At 47.3% G+C, this 24,969-nt stretch overlaps 1 protein-coding gene across 3 annotated transcripts in view; it reads right to left on the bottom strand.

Moving 5' to 3' along the window:
- Positions 1-24,921, bottom strand: part of nAChRalpha1 (nicotinic acetylcholine receptor alpha1) — a 113,250-nt gene extending 88,329 nt beyond the window's left edge. For all 3 annotated transcript variants that reach the window (XR_013040497.1, XR_013040498.1, XM_076539827.1), the window contains exon 1: positions 15,228-24,921. The gene's annotated coding sequence lies outside the window, so the exon portion shown is untranslated. The remainder of the gene's footprint in view (positions 1-15,227) is intronic.
- Positions 24,922-24,969: the final 48 nt, after the last annotated feature.

Below are 24,969 nucleotides of genomic sequence, written 5' to 3'. Positions count from 1 at the left end.
AGCAAAGAGGGAATTTGAATCGTGGCGGGTCCATTGAATGTCCCGTGGAAACTCTGGTCGGGTCGATCGATTCGTTTGTCGATTGGATTGGAAGTTTGTCAAAAGAAGCGTAGCTTTTGTAAGTATAGAATCTATCCGGGAAAACCACAGAATTTGTCCCGAGGTAAAAGAGCTCCGAGGTCGACTACTCTTGCACGGCGACGAGTGACCGTTGCCTCGAATCGACTGCGAAAACGTGTCAAGGGGGTTAAAGAGAAACACCGCTACCAGCCAGAAACTTTGGATCGCAGTTAAACTATGGATAGCGCTCCCCGCTAATTCCGCGAGAAAATCTTGGTGCTTCGCGTATTCCGGAAACCGCATCTTCCCTCGGCCAAAACTTCGTTCCTCGCGGCCCGGACGGAAACGGAGATCTCGTATTCTTTCCTTATTCCCGTACTTTCCTCGACTTGCCGAACTATGCTGCGAGGAATTCTACAACTATTTTGCTATCTCGAGATAGATCTTTCGCAACTGCTCTCGCTATCGCCAAGAATGATCGCTAAACAATTCGTTAACTTTGTATCGTCGTTGTTTTAACGAATACTTCGTTAACTCTCCTCGATTTCCGAGAGAAGGTTCGATCGCGAACGATATGTTTCGTATGAGTCGTCCCTTTAAACTAGCCCGACTGTCTCCGCGTTAATTAACCCGAGAATCTTAATTGTCCGAAACGACGAGAACAGAAACGGATCCTCTGGCGTTTTGAAAATTCTTGTCTCCGATATTTCGCGGCGCACGTACACGTACGCGCGTAGGTGTGCAGTTTAAAGCGCCTTTCAGTTCACCTCGGCTGTTGCTGCCTGGGGTATTTTCCCTGGAAGCTCGTCATATTTCCAGCCGCACGCTGGCATGTCCCCATCAAGTACCCCTGGGCCATGCATAGTTTTACAAATAATTCTAGCCCTTGTCAGCGAACCGTTAATATTCCTCGCAAGGGTTAGCGAGGGTAGGATGGTAGTCGTGAATGAAAATTATCCGACAACAGGGCGGGGCTCGGGGTTAAGTAAGCAAAAGTTTGCGGCGAACAAGCGGTGAAAGGAACGCGACTAGACTGGATACACAATTTTGATAATTAATTATCCGCCGGATGGCTATTGTTCTCGGACTACGGTGAGCGACTAGGCGGAAATTTCGGTTCGACCGTGTTCGATTGGCTCGGTGAACTCTTTCGAAAGGCGTAACTCGCTCGAGAACGCGAGAAGGAAAGAATAAACGAGAGTGTAACGCGAAACTGGGCGAAGAATGCGCTTCGTCGATTCGAGGAATTTAATTAAAAGGCGGGGAAAATGTGCTCATTAAAAGCAGCCCGGTGAATTTTTAACGCGCGATCGATTCTGCTCGGTAGTCGACGTGTTTTTCTGGAAAAAGAAGAAACCGACGAGCGAGAGGAAGCTGCGAAATTACGAAGAATTAACCCTCGAACGAGGCAGCTGGATCATTTACAGCGCGTTTAAACTAAACGAGCGGATGCTCTCGTGCAACCAAGACATCATAGGCGGACTTCAAAATCGTGTCGTACCAGATCCTGAAATCTCTCGTATCTTATCCCATCTAGGATCGAAATAATCAGCGATTTAATAAACTGTGGAAACTCGTGATACCGAGTGTTCTATTAATTCGACGTCGGTCAGGATACAGGTAACGATTAATCGGTCGTTCTGATGTTGATAAATTAGCGGAATTTCTCGAAGAATTCTCGTTCAAGCAGGAAGAGTCGAAGTTTCTAAGCGCGGATACGGAAACGTCGTAAATTTCTACGAGTGTGTACATTCCCAGGATGTTAATAAGGAGCCCAGTGCCGTCGAAACAAATGATTTCATTCCCAATTAATTCTGAATTACAAGTTACCGCATTGCAGTGTGCCGTTGCAGAACCGGAGCCGCGTTAACATAAATAACAACATTTCGCCTGTCTGCGAGAACAAACTACACTTATTTGAGCTTCGTAGCCGCGAAAATTTCTCTCTGTTCCATGGAAACCTGATTCAATTCGCAACCGCGCAGCCATCGATTCACGATATTCGGAAAATGAAACTTCTCGAAGAACGAACCAATTTGGATCAGTCGGATTAAGAATATCGATCAAAAATTTGCCTAGACATTTTCATCGAATTTAAACGCGAATTTATTTATTTCTTTATGTGCTTCGAAACAAATATGAACAAAGTTTTACGAAGCACGACATGAAAATAACGTGGGTTTGAACCTGTATTATTTTGATAAAAAAAAAAGAACGTAACGATCGAATGCCGATAGCGGGCCATAAATGATATTTTACGATTCTTTCGTCGGCCATTCGATACGATAAAAGAAACACTCGTAAGCAATTCGCCAGCGATTCAACTCCGAATCAATTTGTTAAGTGCTACTCTCAGGATCAAATTTGTACGATTAATATTTGACAAATATTTATTTACCCCGTCTAACAAGACCAGGTTTGTACACACAGCACACAGAGGGTTGCGCACCCTCCTTTAACCGCGTTTCGAGCATCGATCTGTTCAACTGCGCGACTGCCATCGCGAAACTAAAACAGTTTCGAGTCGGCAACGTGCTGGAAAGCGTTGAAACGACTGATGCAATTAAAGTTTTCTCGCGATATTGAATTAATCGCGAAGAAGAGAGTAGCACGCGCGCAGAGAGATGAACAGGTATAGTAATCGAGAGAAGACGGATGAAAAATAAGGGAAGAGAGGAAGGGCGGCAGCGTATTAAGCGGATCGTGTTAGTTCGAAAACTTTGTGCAAATCGGACGTGAATTATGAAGGAACGATGCGGGTAACATACCTACGGGGAGTTTCGTAAGAATGACGGGAATGTCGGAATATTTACGACACCCCAATGGCACGGCTTACTTTCGTTGATAAATTTCCTGGAAACGAACGCTTTTTCCTACCCAATTGCGCCATTGTGCTATTCACCGGCAAAGAAAACGCTTCGATCCTCGGAGGACGAGAGACGATTTTACCGAAATCTCGATCGAACGAGAACATCGGATTACCCAAACTGGAAAGTATGGATCTAGCCTGTATTTTGAGCGTACAGTTTGCTTTATCCGTGGCGAGGAAAGGTTGCAAATGAAACCGTAGGTTATAAAAGAATTGCAAATAGTCTGTGAATCGATTGTTCGAAAGTTGTACCACGAGTTTGGCACACTTAGAAAGATTGCAAATCAAATCGTAGAGAATTCTAAATAGTCGAAAGTTTCGACACGGATGAAAATGGTGATAAAAAAATCTGCATGACAAAGAATTGCGCTTTTCGGGCCACTGGCGTTCAAACAACGAAACATCGCGCTTCGACCGAATCTAAATCGCAGGAATATCGTCGGGTCGGCTGTAAGAAACTAGACTTTCGAAAATCGCTACCCTCTCGTTGCTGGAAAGGGTCCTTTCCGTGGCGAAATTGAATCTCCGAGAAGAATGAAAAATAGAAAAGATCGGCCGAAATCGGACACACGGTCGTTTTTCACTTTTTCTTTTCTCGAAACGGACCATTTACCCAGATTTCGAGGATAAAGCGATCCGTGAAGCCGGTCGAATAATTCGTCCGCGTTATTTCCCGGGTCCGCGTGTGTTCCATTTTACGTAGCACTACGCGATATGCTGATTTCGCAAATCCGATTTCCCTGTTGCGAGCTGTTTTCTCGCATGCTCGTTCGTGGTATGCAAAGCAGTCGATCCGTTCAACATGGCGTACAACGATTTTCCGAAAATTAATGCGAGGTCCCGTGGAACCGGGAGCGCTACTAGAAATACAAAAGGTTACAAACAAACAAAAGCTTCGATCGCACTCGATCAAAAAGAGAATCCGTACAGCGTCGTTCTTATCGAGCAACTCGGCTTCGAGACGAAAGGGAAATAAATACGAACGCGAGGGTCATTAAAACCTGCCTACTATGAAATAAATGGAAATGGAAGCCACCGGTTTCCGCTTCTATTTTCATCGTATCCGAAGAGAGGAAAGAAAAATTGAAGCGTCGACGCGTATTCGAAATAAATAACGTGTCGCTGATGGTATAATCGATAATTTAATATGGAGAGTGGACATTTTGTAGTTATTCGAGCTATAAAGTATTCGCGACCGTGTACAATGCTCGACGAAGAACATAATATAGCAGTATGGATCAGATTCTGTTCAGCGACCACACAGAAATAGCTCATCAGAACCTTATAGCTTCCTTATCCCCTCGAATGATTTCGGTTCATTCTCAGCGACCGAACCTTGACGTTGAGACCTTCGTTTCGTCTTTGTTCCATCGTACGCTTCGAAAAAGACGCGGTGCCGCGGTGATTAGCTCGCAAAGAAGCCCCGACCATTCAGACTGAATGGAAAAATGTAGGGAAAAAGTAAGAAGGAAGAACATTCAAGGCTACAGAGGAACCAGGATGAAAAAGTCGGCGAATATTTTCAAGTTTTCCGAAATCCACCTTGCTACTCTAATGATCGTGCACCATTTTTGCGCGGAAAATCAAATTCGCTCCATCTACTGCTTATCGCGCAGACTTATCTACCGATTTATTATCGATAATTCCGTCGATGTCGAATCGTAGCAAATTCCTTGAAATATTCTCCGAAAAAAGAGCGTCCCGAATAAATTTCGAAAGCTGGAGACCTCGTTCCAATATCGAAGGTGCGGAGAACGCGTTTCACGAAGCGTAAAAGAAATAGCGGAGGTTTCCAACAACCCCGGGAAAGAATCTGACGAATTATCGCGAGCGAGGAAGCTGCCTAATGAAAAGAGAAAGAAATGCAAAGCGTAGCCGGTGTCTGGACCGTTGCCATATTTTTTAATCTGGCAGAGTGTCCTGGCTCGTTCGAGTCGAATTCGACGACGCGACGGTTCGTTCGCGTTACAGGATCGCGAAATCTGGTATCGCGTTCGAAAGGGCGACAGACGGGAAATACGCGGTCGCGGGACGAACGATTTCGCTGGAAAATTGCTGCTCGAAAATTGGAACGGTTCCTTCGGGGCTGCTGCTAATTTTCCGCCGTTAATGACGAACAACGCGCGACATCGCGGAATTCTGATCGTTCGATGACCCGAATAGATCCCGCATCGACAACTTTACGGAACAACGGTCGCGTTGAATTACTTTTAGAAAGCACACGGTGTATTATTTCGAAATTTCTCTCTCGTTTGTTCCGTCTATCGCAAGATCGATTGGTTCGATGTGTGTCATTATTTCAACGGAAGAAGAAAGAGTGATTGAGCTATACTCGCGATAACGTTCCATCTCTTTAAAAAGGAGGAACGTTAACAAGCAACTTCTTTAACAGAAGTATATAGTATAAAAAAATTATTCGGGGTCATGACCGAGAAACATTACGAGTTTAAAGTAAACTAATTTATTTTTTCGGAACTATCGTAACACGTGAACGACACCTGTTTGTTCGATCGAGGAAGGAAGGTAGGTTTCTGCAGTACTCAGGAACAAATAACGTCACCGTACTTGCTCTCGCGATTTGTTATTTAAATAGAACCTCCGGCATAATATTTTACATGGTCGTTGCAGTCCCGGATACCGGGTTACCTCTGACGGAGCTTTTTCTCCGGATCAACGCACATAAAGTATTCGCTGGGAGAATTTATACTCGCTGTTCCTCGTTTTACACGCGATGAAACTGTTCGCGTAAAATCACGCCCTGTCGTTTTGTCTCCCCGTGAAGAACTGCCAAATTTCGACCGGGGAACGTTAAAAAACACTCTCCTTATTCGCAGCAAACCGTTCCCTTCCATTTACGCGAAATTTCATTTCCGACAAATTTTACGTCTCCCTTTTGGCGAAAAAGCAAAATAATTAACGTTCGCGTTCAATTTCCGAAACTAATCGCTACAGGACACCCCGTAGATCGCGAAAAAACGAAATATCGTTCAGCATCCAGCGATTGCGCTCCGATAAAACAACCAGCCGATATTATCAAGCGTAAAAAGTTGTTGCTTTATTAAAATATGTACGGTGGGCGTGTGTATTCGGGTATTAACTAACTCACAAATATTGACAACGCCGTATAAAAAACGTTGCTATGTTTTTAATACGTCTCGTGGTTCGTGGACATCGGAGAAATAATTTTAATTAAGCGAGGAAGGATGCTCTTCGTTCGGAAGCAAAATATCGAAACTGCCCGATGCATCAACTTTATTACGATCTAACCTACCATCGAAAAAATATTTTCATTATGGAAGTTGCATTAAATATACATTATTTTTTGTAATCAGTTTTTCGTAGCTCGATCGTTTGATCGTTCGAGAAAGCGAATAACAGGAGCCAGGTTTAGGTTCGTTTGTCGCTTCTCAGTGATTTGATCCTCTGCCGTGTTTCCGCATAGCTGATCTCGTGGTTAAGCAGTAAACCATGGCCGTGTGTTTAAGCGCTTTAAAGGATCCGTTTGCTTCTGAAATTGTTGGCGAACGGTGAGAATACGGTTTCGGTATAAACGTAGCGATGCCGTTCCAACCGTTTCCCTTCCGTCTCTCTCCACCATCGTTCGTCTACCCGAATCTGATTCCGTTCCGAGGTTGTTAGTTGCGAATATCCACGAAATTCACTTTTCAAAAGCGTATCGCTTAATTTGCTTTAGAAACATTTCGCTCGATTTTAGCCTATTACGTTTTCGGCTGCAAAGTTGTTTAGAACGAACAAAACCGTCGTTAAAAGCATCGTGTTTTTCGACATCGATTTCCATTCGCGAGGAGTCAGAAGCGATTTAAGCATAACGAAACATCGGAAGCGATTTAAGCGTAACGAAACGAGGAAAACAGAGGGGTTTCGCTGCAAGTCCCCTAATTACCTGTCCGCCACCGAGTCTCAAAAGTTTCGGTCGTTGAATTCAGTTGCCGCGTGGTTTTAATGGCGGCTCACGACGAACGATAACCGTTTACGGTTTCCCCCCGTACCGATGGCGAATTGGTCCGAATCGTTTAACGATTTCGAGTTTATACTCGTCTAGTTTGTTATTCGACGAAGGGTTCGTTGAACGCTCGAAGGGAATACTTTCCAGCTGAACGATGACACAGAGGGGTGGGAACAAGGGACGAATAAAGAGGGCAGCAAAAAATTGTCCTCGTTAAGTACGACGACCTCCATTTGTCTCGCTATAAAAAGATTTCAACAGCGATCGAGTGGAAACCGAGGTTTAAATTATCTGATCGATAAACGAAATCGAATCGTCGTTCGATCGTTCGACAAAATACTAGCCGATAAAATGGCCGAGACGCGGGTCAGTCGTTGCGAGGAAAAGCGTCGTTCTTAAAACTGTTCCTTCGACGATCAGAGTTCACGCGAAAACCTCGATGGCGAACAAAACGCGAAGAATCGCACGGGTTTTCCTCCATTGTTCGACGAACCGGTTGAAACAGCGAGAGAGAAATAAGACTGCAGGCGCCAGCGTATCCAGATAAACGAGGGGAAAAAAAAGGATTACGTTTTCATGGGTTGAAAGCGGCGGATAGCGAGGAAGAGAGAAAGAAAGGGTTGGTTTGAGGTCGGGAATGGAAGGCGGTCGAAAGATACGGAAAAAGGGAATTAAGCAACGGGCCACAAATCCGGCCCTCGACGTCCACGCCAGAGGGAAAAGGTACTTTAAACGTGGCAAAAAGTAAACTCGAGCGTACAGCAGGTTAAGCGAACACGCTCGAAAAACATGCACTCTTGCAGAGACAAGCCATTTCGAACAATTCTCCGCTAAAATCGTATCGACAAGCGTCGAGATTTCCAGACGAAGGCTAACGATCGTCCTGTTCCGTTAAAACGAATTTTTGCGAGAGACGTTTCAAGACGAAGGCTGAAACTTCGAACGATCCCCGAAAGTATCGTACACGATCGATGAATGACGTTTCGCGTGTTTGCAAAGACGTAAAATCGTTCTCGAAGGCTGGTCATCGAAAGAAGTTTCTGGTAAGGGCTTTTTGCATGAACCTGTCAAAGTTTCGAGAGTCCGGTGTGCAAGGAAACTGCTCTTACCCCATTTACCAACCGAATCTCGCCCAAACTTACCATTCGAATGCTTTTTCTTTTGTTTCCTCGAAAAGTTTCGCGACTTACGATCATTTCTCATTCCTGTACAGACGCGCTCTCGGGACTTGTCCGGATAGAAATCTCGCGTATTCTCTTCGCGTAGCCACGTATACACCTTCGCTAAAAAGAAAAACATTGTAGACTCGCAGCAGTTAGCGCTCGCTGAAAAAAATTGTCGAAGGGCCATTAGTCGCGGTTAACGTTCGAAGGTCTCGACGCGAAAGCCGTCAGACGGGTCATGAAAGGCTGCAAACTGCGATAACGTGGTCTAATAGGAACGATAAGGGTGTACGTGGAACAGAGTATCGCTTGCCGCGCAATCAACGGAACGATCGGTCATCCGAACGCGAATACCGACGACGATCGCGCGGACGAGCTCATTAAAAACTAACAATCGTAGAATTTCCAGCGGACGAGCGTTACGTTACTTGTGGCTCTTTGTCTCCGGTGCATCATTCACTATTATGCGGCAGTCAGCCGCGTGACTGAGTGGTTCGCAGGAGAGTCGAGAGGCTAGCCGCCACAGGCTGTTCTGAAATTCTTATTTTCTCGTTTCCCTAGCTTTCCTGGATTCGGTCAACACCGGCCGTGTTTTCGTGCCCCGTGACACACACACGTGCACGCGCGCGCACACCTACATACGTGCCACGTTTAATATTCTCGACGAAGCGAGCCGTGTACAGAAAGGGGCTGGCAAGGGCAGAGGATGAAATTATTATTGCGAAACATTTGCATTACAAAGTGGTTCCATCGGTGGCCAGCCAGGAACAGGAGACCAACGACGAAAGGGAAGAAAAATAGAGCAGTGGCGTGGATACGCGGTTCTCTTGGCCTCGGTGTGCAACACTGCCACTTCATACCGAGGGGCGAACTCGGTCGCTTTAACCTGCATATTCGCGACTGCGCCGGCAATAGCCTCGAAATGAAAAATGCAGTCTGTGCATACTTTCCTCGCTCGGATGAGAATCAACGTCCTCGATACACAACGATCAACCAAAGTCTTTCTATTAGGTTGTTGCATATCGAATGACCGATTTCGAAACGCGCCTACAAAGTCCGATACCCTCGCAAAATATCACCTATGACATAGGATACGACAATTTCTGGTCAATCTACTCAAGACTAGCCAGCTACCTTTGCGATATACGTATGCATATTTTTGTTTATGGAAAAACAAAAGGGAACTGATTATTGGACGATATGCTCGTTTATCGCGAGTCTCGAGCGGCCAACGCGAATTTGAATGCGCGCATTCAGATATCGACACTCGAGTGCATCGCTTCGAGTGCGATCGATAAAAGAAGGCAAGGAAACGAAGCGCTATGTACACACACTCGACTCGTTTAACAAGCAATTTGATGATTTCGCGGTGGAGCTCGAGGAGCTCGCGATTTCCCTCGTGTTTTCGCGACTTCTTTCTTTCGTCTCGTTTTTTTTTCAGCCGCGGTAAAACGCTTTCGTAGCGAGCAGTCTTGAAACGCGAACGATAAAATCAACGAGCAACGTCGTAGAAATTTCACTTGATTTTTCATCGCGATATTTTTAAGGCTAAAAGATTACCCTCGACCCGTTTGAACAGCTGCAAAATACAGGGGTGGAAATATTTGCTCCCGGATTAATCGAGATCGTATTAAACGCTTATACACCGTTCAAGTGATCGTTACATTCCAGTTGATTATATCGATTAGATACGAAGCTCGAAATGCAACTAATAGGTTTGTCCACCGGATCATGATTCATGCCAAATTTTAACTAATTTCCTTGCTTCGACGAAGCGTGTCTGGACGATATTACCAACGCGATTTTAACCAGAAGATACGGTTTTCGAATAATTTTAATGAAAATCGTTCAATTTCGTAGGAACGAGGTGCAAGAATTAAACGATAGTTTTCATACAACGAATACAAAGTAATTAAAACAATTTACTATAACCGACCGATGGAATCCCGAAGCAATTATCGCCCTACAGTTTCGTCTGTAAACCGTACAATTTACGGTTGTAGTAAATCCGGAAGATTAGCGGTACATGCTACAAAACGCGTAAATAAAATCGTGCCTGGGCAGATTTTCGAGCGGAGGAAAAGCGGGTCAGATCGAAAATGGCAAATGGTAAACGGAATTTTGTCGATAGCTACAGCCACGCCCAGCTCGAAACGACGTTCTCGATTTTCATGGAGATCGAGTTAAAGCGAACGATATCTGGTTGCGCGCCTACGTTCGAATCTCGCCGTGTCTTCGAATAATCACGGAAAAAGCATCGATCGTAAAAAAAACATCCGATTATTTCGTCTCCGCGATTCCTGCTCGCGCATCGCCGTGCCAGAAGAAGGAAAGGTATCGTTCGGAAAGTAAATAAAATCGTGGGAAGATTTTCTCGATAAATTTCCCACGAGCTTTTCTCGAAAGCGCTCGACGGCTCCGTGACAAAATCGATTCGCGCGCAAACGAGTAAAACGGACAACTGTAGTTAACCGATTTCCGTACGCTTCGCTTTCACGGGAAAATGAACGATTCGTCGATGAAATCCATTCGAAATATCTATTCGCGCGGTGGTCCCGTGCTCCAGTAGCCCGTTCCGTCACTCATTTACGATCGAGTAAGAAAATGGAGCAGTGCGGTGGGTGCGGTTCACTCGGTTACGTGGTGTAACACCACGCTACTTCACAGTGACCGACCAACTCGGTCGCTTTAACTTGTATGCCTACCTACCCGTTCTCTCCGGCTAAAAAAAAAGACAGAACCGATAAAAGTATTAATTACGAGCCCAGCTATGTTCCGTATCGGAGGAATCGATTCGACATACCAAGAATTAATAAGCCTTGGTCCAACAACAAGTACCGGATTAATCCTAACAGTCTGACCGAGAGAAAATTATTTGTATCATAACCTAATAACGGAAGATCGTACTATCATTACGCGACTTGGCGATTATAATTGCGAAATTATCACGTTACATTATCGGAAACGAAAATATTGACGTAACCGTCCGATAATATTTGTCGAATGGAATTGTACGCTAACACGCACCGCGAAGGGTCGAGGGGACGTACAAATCGTTTTGGATTGCGATCATTGTGCAGTGTAACTCGACCGAGCCCGACTCCATTAATTTCAATTGCGCGTTTAGACTCGCATTTAATCGCGCCTTTGTCCACGCGAATACGTGACGCTAATTTTACATGTGGCTGGACTGGACAGGGACAGATTCGTACGTTAGCGTCATTCCACGCAGACTTTGTCAACATTTATAGCTGTTATGATATTTTACCGCGGTCCAACTTCCGATTCCGCCCACTCGTACAGGGTATACAACATACAGTAACCACGAAATCATGGAATCGAGACTTACGGACCTAACAATAATAGGAGTGCCGGTTCCGCTTCGAAGCAACTCGAAAGCAATTCGCCAGACCGATTACACCCGTTTATTTTCCGAACAGGTGCATGCAACGAAAGTATTTTACGCGAGATCGTAATTCGATACGTAACATGTATCACGGAGGCAATTACCCGAAGCGTTAAGCAACTCTCGCAGGGATCCTTTCTAAGTAATCACGTAGCACGCTATTGTTCTATGTCATGTAGGCAAGAGGAAAAGTGAAAATGGCCGTAGAAAATTGTTCGGAACACCGTCGCGTGTTATTCACCGCTATGAATACTAATTCCACGATCCGTTCAGGTGAGGAATTCAATGTCGGCTCGGTAGGATCGTAATCGAGCGGATTAAGCAGTCGATAAAACGAGAATTCGGGCAAAGTTCAACGACGACCGACAACGATTAAAAGCAGAAAAAGCGGATGTCACGGTCGTTCGACGGCTTATACGATAATACGTGCGGTAATCTGATGAAACGGGAAATCGAATCGCGGGGGAAACGATAAAAGGCGACGCTACGAACGAAGATGGCTCGCGAGAATAAACAAACCGAACGCGTTAAAAGTCGTCGTAAACGTAGGAAAAAGCCGAGTAAACTCGTTTCGAACATTTCTGGGTTCGAGCGACAACCGATGATTAATCGTTAACTCCGTAAAAGCGACGGGCTTTCGTTTCGCTTCTGATCATGCATATCCATCTCTACTGCGACAGTGAAACACGTTAGTTGCCCTGCCGACCATTCGATCGCGCGGATACCGCGGAATCAATTGCAAGATTCGAACGATAAACCGTGAAGCAGTATTTGAAGTATTAAAATCGAGATCGTGGTCTCGGATGGATTCGGGCATTCGCTCGAAATAAGCTGGCATCGGATCAAAAAGAAGCGAGGAAAGTTTCGCGACACGCGAAGGACCGTGACGAACGTGACGAGCAAAGAGGAAATCCGAACACTGTACAGGCTAGAGAGATTCAGCAGAGGCAGACGTTAATTCGAATGTAAATTTCGTCCCTGCATACATATAACCATGAAGAGTGGATCATAAATTTGAATAATATCAATATATCTCGGCTAGTAAATCACGTTCGCGTGATGCCTAGGCGAGACGATTGACTGACGATGACAGTTCTCGAATCCTTAATGGTGTTTTTGCTAAAACGTTTTGCGTTTTATGTGACTTGGGTCGTTCGAAAAACTTGCATTTTTAACGACCGACAAGCACAACCATCGGGAACAGATTCGCTTCGTTAAGATGGTTGTATCGAGATAGTTGAGGACATCGGTGAGGAATCTTTGTAATCCGACAATTCGTAGAAATCGTATCTAACTAGATCGTTTTAATCGACGATATTAGTCGAAACGACGATGAAATGGAAAGCAAAAATTGAAACAAAACGATAAAACGAGAAATATCTTTCGTGGGGGGATATTCGATAATACCGGCTTCTGAAAAACCGATATTTCGTGGAAAAATTGAATCGTAACGCGTTAGGATAGAGTGTTTTAATCAAGGATTCGCCGATAAAATGACACAGAATCGGTGGTAGCACCGGAAGTGCTACCACGTCAGCAGGTTTTGACCGTCCGTTCTCTCGCATTTCCATGGAGACCTGAGTTCGCTTGACGCGCCGGAAGTGTCAGGCTTTATCCGGAAGCGTCGCGCGGTGACGACGAAACGACCTTCCGAATCCACGATCGAAAACTCTTCATTCCCCGCCGCCGCGAAACGCCTTGAGCCATCGTGAAAATTGAAAAAAACACCGTGAAATCGGGTTTCTATTACCTCGTCGCGATCTCACGATCGGTTCGAACGAGCTAGAAAAGAAAAAGAGAAAATCTTCCATCGAAAGGATCGAATCACCGAACGATTCGGGAGAACGAGTCACGCACGAAACGAAAACAGATTCGTTTCACGAACAAACGAGTTTCGTGGACTTGAAATTGCTCGAAACAGTCGCCGATTTGTATTTATCGATCACATATGCGTTCAGGGAAATGATTGCGGCGAATTTGATGGACATTTCACGGATAAAGCGGAGGTACTCTGATTACGAGACAAACGATGACGGAACGCGACGATCGTTGTAAACGAAATCAAGCAACGTTTGTTCGTGATTTGATCGCAGTTGAAAAAGAAAAAAAAATGAAAGCTTCGGGATAAACGCGATCGTTGTTGTTCAACGGCACGTTAATAAACGAGGAGTTTTGAAACGCGTCCATAAATGTCCAAACGAGTTTAACGTTTTACGCGTGCGTTTTAAATTCCAAGGAAACGTTAATTCGTTCCGCCGACGTATCGATGAAAAATAGTGTTCGACGAATCGCGGTGTCGATACGCGTCACGCGAATACCGTGGACAATGCGAACGAAAATTTAAATTATGATCGATTCGCCGCCCGGTTCGAAAAAAACGAGCGTGTATCCGCGATCTAAATTGCGTAGCTCGAATTAAAAGGAACGTCGCGAAGCACGGGGGAGGATGAATAATAAATTTTCATGGAATTTTATCGCGATCACCTTTTGGAAGTTGACGAGACACATAGGTATCGACGAAACATCGAAGAAGAGAAAAATATCGAAGGCACGAGGGAAAAGTGGGAGCGAAGAGAGGGAGTTGAACTTCGTGGAGGGTGAAGAAAAGGAGAGAGAGACTAGAGGACTACGCCCAGGACCACGGCACCCCTTGAAAGCACTCCGACGTTTTCGCGCGATTCCGTTGGAGCTTTTGGATGGCTTTCCTCGCTAAAAGTTCAGGGAAAAGAAGCAATTTATTCCTCGTCCTGAGCAAAGACGCGTTGCGAACGAGCAAACGGAGAACAGAAAGAAAAAACATCTCTGCTCTGTATTTAACCAGGATTTCGCGTCGATTAACCGGTCCGTTCGTTTCTCGAATTGATTTCCTTTGAACGCGAATGAAAATGAAACAGAAATTCCTGTGCCTGGAAAGATACAGCGTTTCGCTGCAACGCGATCGATCGATATTTCGCTGCGCTACTTCTTTTTTTTTTTTTCAGATAGAAAGGCAAATATTTGCCGGCTGTTTCAACGTTGATCTTTAATTTGAGAATAAAAGGGAAGAAGTTCCGGCGTTTGAGCAAACGTACAACGTTAATTTTGCTTTTTTTCTTCCCCTTCCTCGAGACCCGACGGTGGCACAGCTCGAAATTCTGAACAGTTTTCAGATTAGCGGTACAAAAGCGATCCCGAGAGCACGCTGGGAGCGCGGAAAACTGTAAAAACGGGAAAGCGCGATCATTTGTCCGTCAAACGAAAACAGTCGAAAGTCAAGAGAGGAGAATTTAATTAAACGCTTTTGTTTTTTTCGCGACGGGCAACGCGTAACAAGGACCGACACCGTTAAAATTATTCACATCGACGGGCTAATTAAATTAAATCCACGCACGCGTTTCGTCGCTCGTTGAAGCGTCTCGAGCGTTTCGTTCGGTAGGCGCAAACTAACGCTTTATCGTTTCGTCGACAGCGTATAGAAAAGGAAACGAAGGACCGCGCGCGCGGCTCAAACGTAAACACTGTGTATCGTGTATTCCCTGAAACTGTCGGACAACAAAGGCTAAGTAAACCGGAAGGTCCGACTGTTCGAAAGAATGGTGACGCTAGGCGCTCGGGTTTTTCGATACGCGCGTAAAAATTCCAAGAATCCGAGAATCGAGGACGCGTCGTGCGGGTAAACCAGGCGGAGACGCGATAGCCTAAAAGGTCGGTGCATCGCTTTGTACGATGCACGAAGATAGAGGGATAAGAGAGAGAGCGAGGAAAGAGAAAAAGTGTACTCACGTTGCTCTGCCGGCGGGTGGGCACATTGCCCGCGGGCGTCGATGAGGAGTAACGGTGAAGGACGAGCTACCGTATCCCGGGCGTGCTGTGTAGCGAGCACGAGGACTTGGCGCGCCGTGCCGATTTACCCGCAGCAGTCCCCAGTCCTCGTCGCGTGGACGTGGCGCACCCGCACATATCCCCCACGTACTCGTCGTCGTGGTCGTAGCGGGTGTCGTCGCCGTCGTCTCTGAGGCCGTTGCCGCCGTCGGCGTGACCGTGGTCGCGTGGTAATCGTCGTAAGGGTCGTCGCGCGTCAACCCCGGACGCGTAACCGTCGCGGTGACCGGTGCGGTCGCGGACAGTCACCGAGGACCGTCACCGAGACGCGCGCGGATAACGGCCCCGCTGGCTCAGCCGAGGCTCGACCGCACTGCGGGCAGGACGCGGGTATCGGGAACGAGCGACCGGCCGGCCGGCACCGGTACGCCTAAACCGTGACACGAGCTAGACGGCGCACCAACACACCAACACCCACCAGAAGACGCGGCACCACCGTTACGAAAGACCGACCACGAGAAACTCGCCTTCGAATACGGATCCGGACGGCACAACAACCGCACTGCTTCTAAGCCGCTTAACGAGACACGAGATGGTTAGAGACCGTTGCGTTGCCTCCTCCGCGCTACCAGCCATTCGATGGCCCGAGAACGTACGAGCCAGCGACTGCGGCACCGCCACCGATTACAGTTACTTGCAGCGCCAGCGTACACGGAATCCTCGACAGGCTGCTCGCGACAACGATCTTCAACGACGCGTTTCTCGCCAGGTTCCTCGTCATCCTCGATCCAACGACTTTCCTCGACGCTGCTGTTGCCAACGATGCTGTTGCCGATGAGATACTCGTCCTCTTACCCGTAGTCGTCGACGCGCGTCTCCTCGAGATCCTCGCGTAGCTGGCCACGTTCGTTCGCAACCTGTTCGTTCGAGTCGACGACGACGCGTTCCTCATGGTTCTCCGACAGATATCCGTGACCGCGAGCCTGCTTGCCATAACCCGGACGAGTTCGAGCGGCTCCTGCCAGCCGCCAGCTCGACGACCGCGGACTACGCTCTGCCCCTTTTCGCTTTTCCCTCTCTCGTATCTCCCTTCGATTCTTCGAAATTTCGCGCGGATTCTCGCCGATTCTCGCCGATATTCGCGACGCGACGCTCACGGACGATCACGAATCCCAAGAGGGTCGCCTAGCTACGCTCTTCCCTCCTTTTTTCTCTTTCGTCTCCTCCTCTCCGACGATTCTATCTCCCGCGGAACGACTCGAATCATTCGCTGGCAACGACGATGCGGCACGCGCGGCAGCCCGCATAAGCGGCGGCTGCCTCTTCCACGAGGCTGACGACGATCATTCACCGCTCGGAGCACCCACCACTACACCACTACCACCACCACTACCATCACTATCGGCCACCGCCACCCTGAAGCCACGCTGACCTCCTACCGACTTCGACTTTCGTCTTCTCGACACACCTTTCGCTTCCACCCTCGCCCTCTCGTCCAGCTTTTCTGTCCGCTTTGAACCGATGCGCACGTACATACGTGCACCGCGTCTAGCCGACCAAACGAAAGGTTGCCATCGTCATCGTCGTCGTAGCCGTCGTCGTCTCAGCCGCGTCGACCGTTTCGACCAGCCTCCTGCACCGTTCCGATTCTCTCGTCATTCCGAGCGCGTACTCCCTGCCCGATCGCCCGAGGAATTCCCACCGTTATATCTCGCGGCTGTCGCAAACCCGCTCGACGCACCACCGAGACGCGTCGCGTCGTCTCCGCTGCGCGCGAGGATGACTCCTTTTTCTCTGCACCGTTTCGCACGAACAAACGGTGAACGTTGGCAGCTGGCTTCCGTTCTCGTTCTCGTTCTCCTTCTATTTCTCGTCCTCTTTCCCGTTCCCGTTCCTCTTTTCCGCTTGCACGATCTTGCTCGCGTGCCTGTTGACGCGCGTGTACGCGGGTTAGGCGCGTGTCGATCACTCGGTCCAGTCAGTCACTCGCTCGGTCGAGGTGCGCGCGTTCGCTGGATCCTTGCACCGCTGCGGGTCCTGCACCAGGGAGTCGTGTCGGTGCAGCAGGCACTCCCAGGACGTGTCTCTCTCTCTCTGGCAATGTTCCGACCGAGCAACCCACCTTAGCACTGACGCTCTGCCCGTTCCGCGGGTGGCGGAGGAGGCGGTGGAGGCTGGGAGGGGTGTTGTGGCGAGCCGTATCTCTCCCTCTTGCTCCCTCTCGTTCGCGCATTCGCCCTTTTCTTCCGTTCCTCTCCCTCCTACGCTGGCCAACCGTTCCTACTTTCTCGCTCCAGTTGGTCGACTCGCTCGTTCTCTACGCTCGGAGTCTCTCTCGGGTTAGAGCCCCGCCGCACAAGCCACCCTGCGCCCCGGGAGCCAATACCAACCCATGTGGAAGCCCCGACGCGAGACGCTGGCGATGACTTGCGAAGTCGACCGAACGTAGCCGAGCCGCCGCCACCCCTGCGCGCGCGATCCTCTACGGTGTACACCGACGAATCGCCCCCACCGCCCAGGTGCCGCCCCTGAAAGCTCGCGAAGCCCGCAAAACACGACGCGCGTCCATGTGGCAGCACCGACAGGACCGGCGACGAACACGGCCGAGGACCGGCGAGTTTGCGCGGATCGAGTCCGAGAGGAACGCGAGACCATGTGCAAACCTCGAGGCGGCGACGCGCCGACAGGATACGCGAACCTCTTTCGCTTTCTCCGCTATTTATTTCCGCTTGTTTTTCCGCATCGTGGAGGACCGCGAAAAATTTCACGCCACGAAACCCCTTGCGGGTTCCGTGACTTTCGCGATCGGTGCGAGCTCTTTTTCCCTAAAAGCTACCGATCTTTAGCTACCGATTTTTAGCGGTAGCTAAAAGCGTTGTCTCGTACGAGATTCGCTGATCGCCGAAGAGGGAGCAATCTTTTTTGCGAAAAAATTTTGCCGGTCCCGAGCGGGGTGCACTCGAAGCACGGCACTGTGCACGACGCTCGTCGAGAATCGACGAGTCGCTCTGTCTGTCTCTCCCTCTCTGTCCCTCTGCTCTGATCTACCCTGCGCTTTCCGTTCCACTTGTACGTGTTCAGCATCTCGCCTACCCTCTGTCCTTCCTCGTTGCCGTTCTCTCCACGAGGTATCCCAGTCGATACTGACACTGGCGGTGCGAGGTCGACTCGTCAGAGGGTGCTGAACGAAGTGCAGAAGCGGCAAAGGGGTGCAAGGGGTATCTACCGAAAAAGAAACAGAGTGTCTCCCTTTCGCACTTGTCCTCCTCTTCGTTTCTCTTTTTCGTTGAAATTGTACAATAGAAACGAAGCCTTATCCAATGCGGACATATCGGACATAGGCCCTGTAGCTTCTCTCTGTCTCCTTCGGTTTCTTCTCTAGCCGTATTCTTCCTCCCTCCTTGCGCTTTCGCTCGAATCGTTCGCCGTTGACGAGCCCGAAATCGTTGATTTAACGAAACGACCGGAGGGTTCTCTGTACCCTAAAGGGCGGAGACGTTAATGGGTCAACCGTACGAATGGATATCGTTATCGACGACGGTAACGGAACCAGCAACGAACGTCGACGAATAAATTGGCGAAGCGCCTTTTGGTTTAACATCGACGAAACTGAAGAAACGATACACCGTTGTTAAATTAAAAGTCGCTACTCTGTTCGCGGAACGCGATTCTTTCGATTAAAGTTCCTTTGAGAAGGCTCGAAAAGTCCGTTTCGCGTATCCACAAGTTTGGAATAACGCGAAATCCACTGCAGCTTCAAAGAGGAGGATAATAAAACGATACGACGTGGCAATTTGCGAGGATCAACCGCTGTCTAAAGCAAGGAAGATTCCTTCAGCGAGAAGAACGAATTTCGTTTCGTCGAATCGGTAAAAATAGCAAAAGGCGATGCGTTGATAGAACTCGAGCAGCGTCGTTACTTGTTGAGCGACTGGGACCCGTCGAGAGGATATCGACTGGAGATTTGTTCGAGCGACGACCACCGATGATCGTTGTCGCGAGTTTGCCTAGCTCGAAGCATAAAACAGGCATTTTCCGCGGGTCGGCTTTGCTCTGGAAACGCGCGGTGACCGTGAATTTCGAAGCACGCACCGTTCTGCGAAAACGCGGAGAACGCGAGCGAATAGAAATATTTGACGGGATCGAACGAGCGCAGATCGGGGCGATCGGTTCTCGATAACGCCTCAAATTTCCAGCGAAATAGTCTCGTAATCGTGAACCGCAGGGGCTACGGTTAAGCGGAGCGAAACGGCTCGAACCGAGGGAAAATATGTGACAAGCGCGTACACGTAAATGCAGGTAGGTACGCGGGACAACCTCAGATATGCGGTACTCCGTTGCAACGCTGTCCTGATGGGGTATGTGTACGGTATTTCCGGGAGGGCCGCCGATCTACAGGGATTCTCCAAAATAAACGGGTATGCGTGAAGTTCTTGTTTACGGGGCGCAGACGCCGGAATTCCTCGAGGGTTGCCGTGTTCTGCATTGCTTGCTTTTGGACAACGCGAACACGCCCCTGCACGAAACTGTTCCCGTCTACTCGATAGGCATCCGCTGTACGCAACGAACGAACCAAACCGAACAGAACCATTACCGATGCGCCATGGTCAAATATATCAATAATTCATGCGATGGTAGGCCGATCGGTGACCGACCAGCATTTGCGTTTGCGGCCCATAAATTGATTCGTTATGCTCGAAGGTGTCGGACGATAATTCGAACGATCTCCTCTAGTTAGGTCGTCCAGTTTCAGACGCGAGGAATGTTCTACCGAAGCTTTCGCGTAGTCTCTTTCGAATCGTCGCTGAACAGTTCTTAACGATACAAAGTTCCTAGCGACCAAACTGCTAGCGTTAAAGTTTCCGCGCGTCCAAGTATCGCGATGTCTCGCGAAAATGGAAACGGTCGGTAGATCGGCACGTGCCCGGCCACTGGACGTATTTCCCATAGGTATTTTCAATCTAGAAGATGGATAAGCTTCCTTGGAATATCGACATCCTCGGATTTGCTGAGCGCGTTCGATAGCGCTATCTAAAAGCACGTGCTGTAGATATAACACGAACAGGTCGTGAACGAACTAAGGATAAAAAAGATTCGAAAATTTCGAAAATCTGCTTATAAAAACATCTTTGTAACTCGCACGATATTATCTATCCCTTACGCGTCCGCGTTTCCTCCCTGTTTTTTCCGTCTTCCCTTTGTCTTTCACCGCCTTGTCGGCCTCGTGGGACCGAACATCTTGCCTTAACGTTGCTGAAAGATCAGAACTCGAGCGAATGATGTCGGTGACAGACGGGCCGAGACAACTCTCACGGGAGGCTGAACGAACGAAAGAGAAAAAAGTCGACGACTGGTAGAAAAGGTTGAGCAGGGAAAAAGGTGCAGGACGAAGCGGTTCGCCACAAAGTCATTTTTCTCGTTCTGCATGAGCCGGTGAATGGAACGGAAACCCTTGAAATTGGAAGGAAGAGAACGCTTCTGGATCAACGAAGACGTTCGCCTACTTCGAACGGTTACGTATGTACAAAGAAGATATCCGATCGATCGAATCGCTACCCCGAGATTTAAACCTCGATCTTTTTCGTCGCGATTCCTTACCATCGTTCCCAACGAAATTATCAACGCGTTGTACAATTAATACAGAATCTTTCTGCGTATCCTCCTGACGAGCAAGCAGCACTTGCCGCGATACAAGAAATTATCAAGGAACTCGAGGCCAGAAATCGCAAGAACAAGCATCGTTTCTTGAGCAACGGTTGCGACCTAAGAAATAAAACTGGTTGAAACTAAGTTGGTAAGGCAAAGAATTAAAAGTGTTATCGCAACGCGAACGCGGCTGTAGAATGATCAGCCGAGCGTGAGGCGTGACGACGGTACACCTTTTCGCGTACGTATGCATATATACCGGGTGTTGCGAAAGGGCTCGCCATAATTTACAGAGCTCGAGCAAACACTCGTTTAAACTCCAACACGCCTTGACCATTATCCCGCGTTTAGAAGGCAGGTTAGGTGGTGAAGAGTGGAAAGCGGAGAAAGACGAAAGAGATTCTGCGAGAAGGGAGGAGAAAACGAGAGAAGAGAAGAGGCGAGAAGAGGTACAAGGACGACCAACTGGTTTACAATGCGACAGGAGAATCTAACGACGAAGTGTAATGGGATTTCAGCTTATCTCGTGGACTTGCGAGTTTTCCCCGTGCGACAGCCACGGGAGAACAAGTAACATGCTAAGAGATAGAGAGGGTTACTTGATGCGTGACACCACATTAATTACCGGTACCTCCCAAGAACCAATTTCGAGGCACATCCCTTACTTTCGATCCTTCTCCCTTTATGCTCTCGTTATTAAGATACATTCTTGTTATATGGCCGTGGATTGCGGCAAAAGAGTTCTTAGAATCGACGTTATAGAAGGAACTGCATGAATCCTGGTACCCTACGATGCGATGGCGGTAAAGCACGACGTAACGCGTGACCATACGTATTTTTCTTCCTTTTCGTTCCCTCTTTTCTTTTCTCGCTAGAAAACTCCTCTGATTCTCTCTCGTGTAACCTGGTTCGCTATGTTGAAAATTTCAAACACGCCTCCACGCTTGCCACTTTCGACGTGGATAAGAAAGACTGGCAGAAACGAGATCCCAAGAGTTGTTTTCGATTAATAACTCACTGCACGGAGGTACACGAATTTCCGTGTCTCCGTTTATCGCACAATTTAAAGGATAGACCGAACAGAAGCGCTGCGGAAGGGGCGTCGAAAGTGCTGTTATCCTGTTTAAAATTAGCGAACGATACGTGTTAAATATTTCAGCTGGAAGATGAAAGAAGAAAAGTTACAGCATACCTTAATAAACGACGTTGCAAAGCATTCTTGCTGCAGCTTAAAACAGATGTACCGAGGTACAAGCCATAAAGCGTAAAATACTTTGCTACGCCTTCGGAGAAGATCCTCTACCCGGAACGCGTGCACACATACCGAAGAAGAGCAAGCTTTTAACCAGATGCATAATGCATATTTCACGAGGAAACAGTGGCAGCGCGAGGGAGAACTTTTATCAACGGACGAATAGCGACTTGATTCTTTACTAAACGATGGGAGATCAATTTCGGTTCGTTAACGCTTTACGATACGCGTATCGATTCCATCGATCAATGGTCATCGGAAGCAGCAACAAGTCCGCGATGAGATAGAAATTTCTCTCATGATTCAGCCTCTCAACCTGATCAAATTCAACTCTCCACGTATCGACGATTAAATTAGCAGTCTTATTAATTAACTCCCGTACTAGCACCGTTTTATTTTCTCATTTATCAGACTTAACTCTATTAAATCGTCCTGGTGTCCCCTTCGTTCGCTGAAAATATTCTGCCATAAATTTCGGCCGGTATACTAGTCTAGAATCTTGGCATTAACACTTCGAGCAGCTAAACAGCGGTGCGGAGTGAGAGAGATACCCAGAGGATGGTGCAACGCATTTCAATGCACCTCGTTGGAGAACATATTCCTCGACAGATGCATCCCTTATGTGTAACATGCCGCGGGTGTTTCGGTGAGCTTATACGAAACGATCGTGCAAGCGCATACATACCCACGTACACGCGTGTACAATTTTATATTACGGACGAAGGTTTATTCGAACTTAACGTTGACATTGAAATTTAACACTGAATTCCTTTCCGGCATATTAAAATAGTAACGAAGGACCGTTCTCACTGGAAAAATCGTCGACGATTTATTTATTTGGTGAAAGAATAAAACACCTTTTGTTTTCGCAAAGAATAAAACATTACTGCCACGTTAAAAAATTTGTATCGATTCCGTGGAAATGATTAGAAAAAGTCTTTTCTCACGGCCATTAAACGCGCTGTGCAAAGTAGAGTCTCGAGGTGGAAAGTGGCACTACAGCTTTCGGCTGGTTCGCGACGAACGAACCCGGAAAAACAGTCACGTTTATCATCGTGGCTAGCGCATCAGGGATGAACCTAGAAAGATATAAACGCAAGAAGACGGCTCGCGTGTAAGGATAAAGTGCTCTAATGCACGGACATGTAATGTAATGTAATGGCTCGTTTCTGTCGCCGAGAAAAATGGCATCGGTCGAGAAAGCTGGTTCTAGCGTTAACGAATTCTCGTAAATACACCGACTGTTTCGGCTGGTTCGAATCGAACGACGAAACGTAAACGAACATTTTTACCCCCGGGAAAAATAGAAAGGTTTTCGATGTTACGCATTGAATCGTGTTTGCTTGTACGTTTTTACACCCGATTCAAGATACAATACCGTTCGTAACTTTATACGGATATGGCATTGAAAAATGGGGCTATAGCGACAAAAATGTTCTCGAAGTTATTTATGTTTTATGAATCGCCAAGAATCCTCAAACAAAATAGTTGCAACAATAATTTTATCAAACGGTGTAGAGTATTTCGAATGAAATGGATCGTGACAAAGTTTCGTTAAAATTTCGAAACAACGCGGCTCTTTGTTCCGTCGTTGGGCAGAGAAGTATTTAAAAATAAAGCACCACGGGGGCGTAAATATTTGATTTCACTAGTCTTCCAGCCAACCTGCGGGTCTAATTAATATTAAAAAAATACTTGAGGGTAAAATATGAAATGCATTAGTGGACGCGTGCACCCGTACGTAAGAGAAGAGGCCAGTTACCCCTGTCCATGCCACTCGAAAGTGGTTCCCTTGTGCACTCGGTAGTGCTTCGCGACAACGAAACCCGGAAAAATAATCCCATTTATCGTTATACACGCTGACTAAAAAGAGTACGCAAACAACAAACTGACACGAAGACAAATTACTTCGAAATCAATTAAGGAAAACCTTTCTTCCTTCTATCTCCCTGTTCCGGATCCACTTTCAAAAATTCCACGGCATATCGAGTTACGCTTTCAATTTCTGATCAAATAAATCCGAGCACGTTAGCCGACACGGTCTCCTCATCGCCTACAAAATTACCTGTGCCATTCGATGCAACGAAATTTCATTCAATTAAACTTGTCTTCCGCAAAATTTTCTTTATTACCTTGGAGGCTAAGTGAATTTATTTTCAATTACGATAACAATCGAGATAACGCAAAGCACCGTTCAAATTGTTAACATCGATCAATCAGCGTGCTGATTTAAACAAGCAGATAATAGCAAAAAAATAAGGAAGCACTTCAGCTGGGAAACCTTTTGAATACCATTCCATCTAGGCGAAAATGAAGCACGAACTTCCTTCCATCCCCTCTAACGTTCCATCGTTAGCTAAATTAGAAAACTGAGAAGGGATTTCTCTCGGGTTGCTCAACGAAGGGGTGGTAACTTCCCTGCGACCAGGCAAGTGGTGGTCTTCCACGTAACCGAATACTTTAATACAATAACTGATACAGGAACCGCCAATGACCATCGTAATCGATTAATTAAAAAAGGGAATTAAGAAGAAAATTGTTACTGCGCTATGACGCCAAATGCGCTAACAGGGTATATACGATTACCAACGCGCAAAGATTTTCCGCCCCAATAATCAATAAATGAAAATGTCAAATAGAAAAGGGTGAAAAAAATTGAATGTGAAAAACAAACCGAAAAATACGCGTCGAAAGGGCGTTGGTGAAGGCGGAGGGAATCGTGCAGAACCCTGATGTACATTAGTGTGTGCCTGTTTTTCTAGCCTCGAGTGCAACGAACAGAACCTGCGCCCTGGGGGTTGTCCG

This window comes from Megachile rotundata, chromosome 14 (genome assembly GCF_050947335.1).
Source record: "Megachile rotundata isolate GNS110a chromosome 14, iyMegRotu1, whole genome shotgun sequence".
NCBI lineage: Eukaryota > Metazoa > Arthropoda > Insecta > Hymenoptera > Megachilidae > Megachile > Megachile rotundata.
The sequence above is the reverse complement of the archived record's forward strand: the minus strand, read 5'-3'. Positions and strand labels throughout refer to the sequence as shown.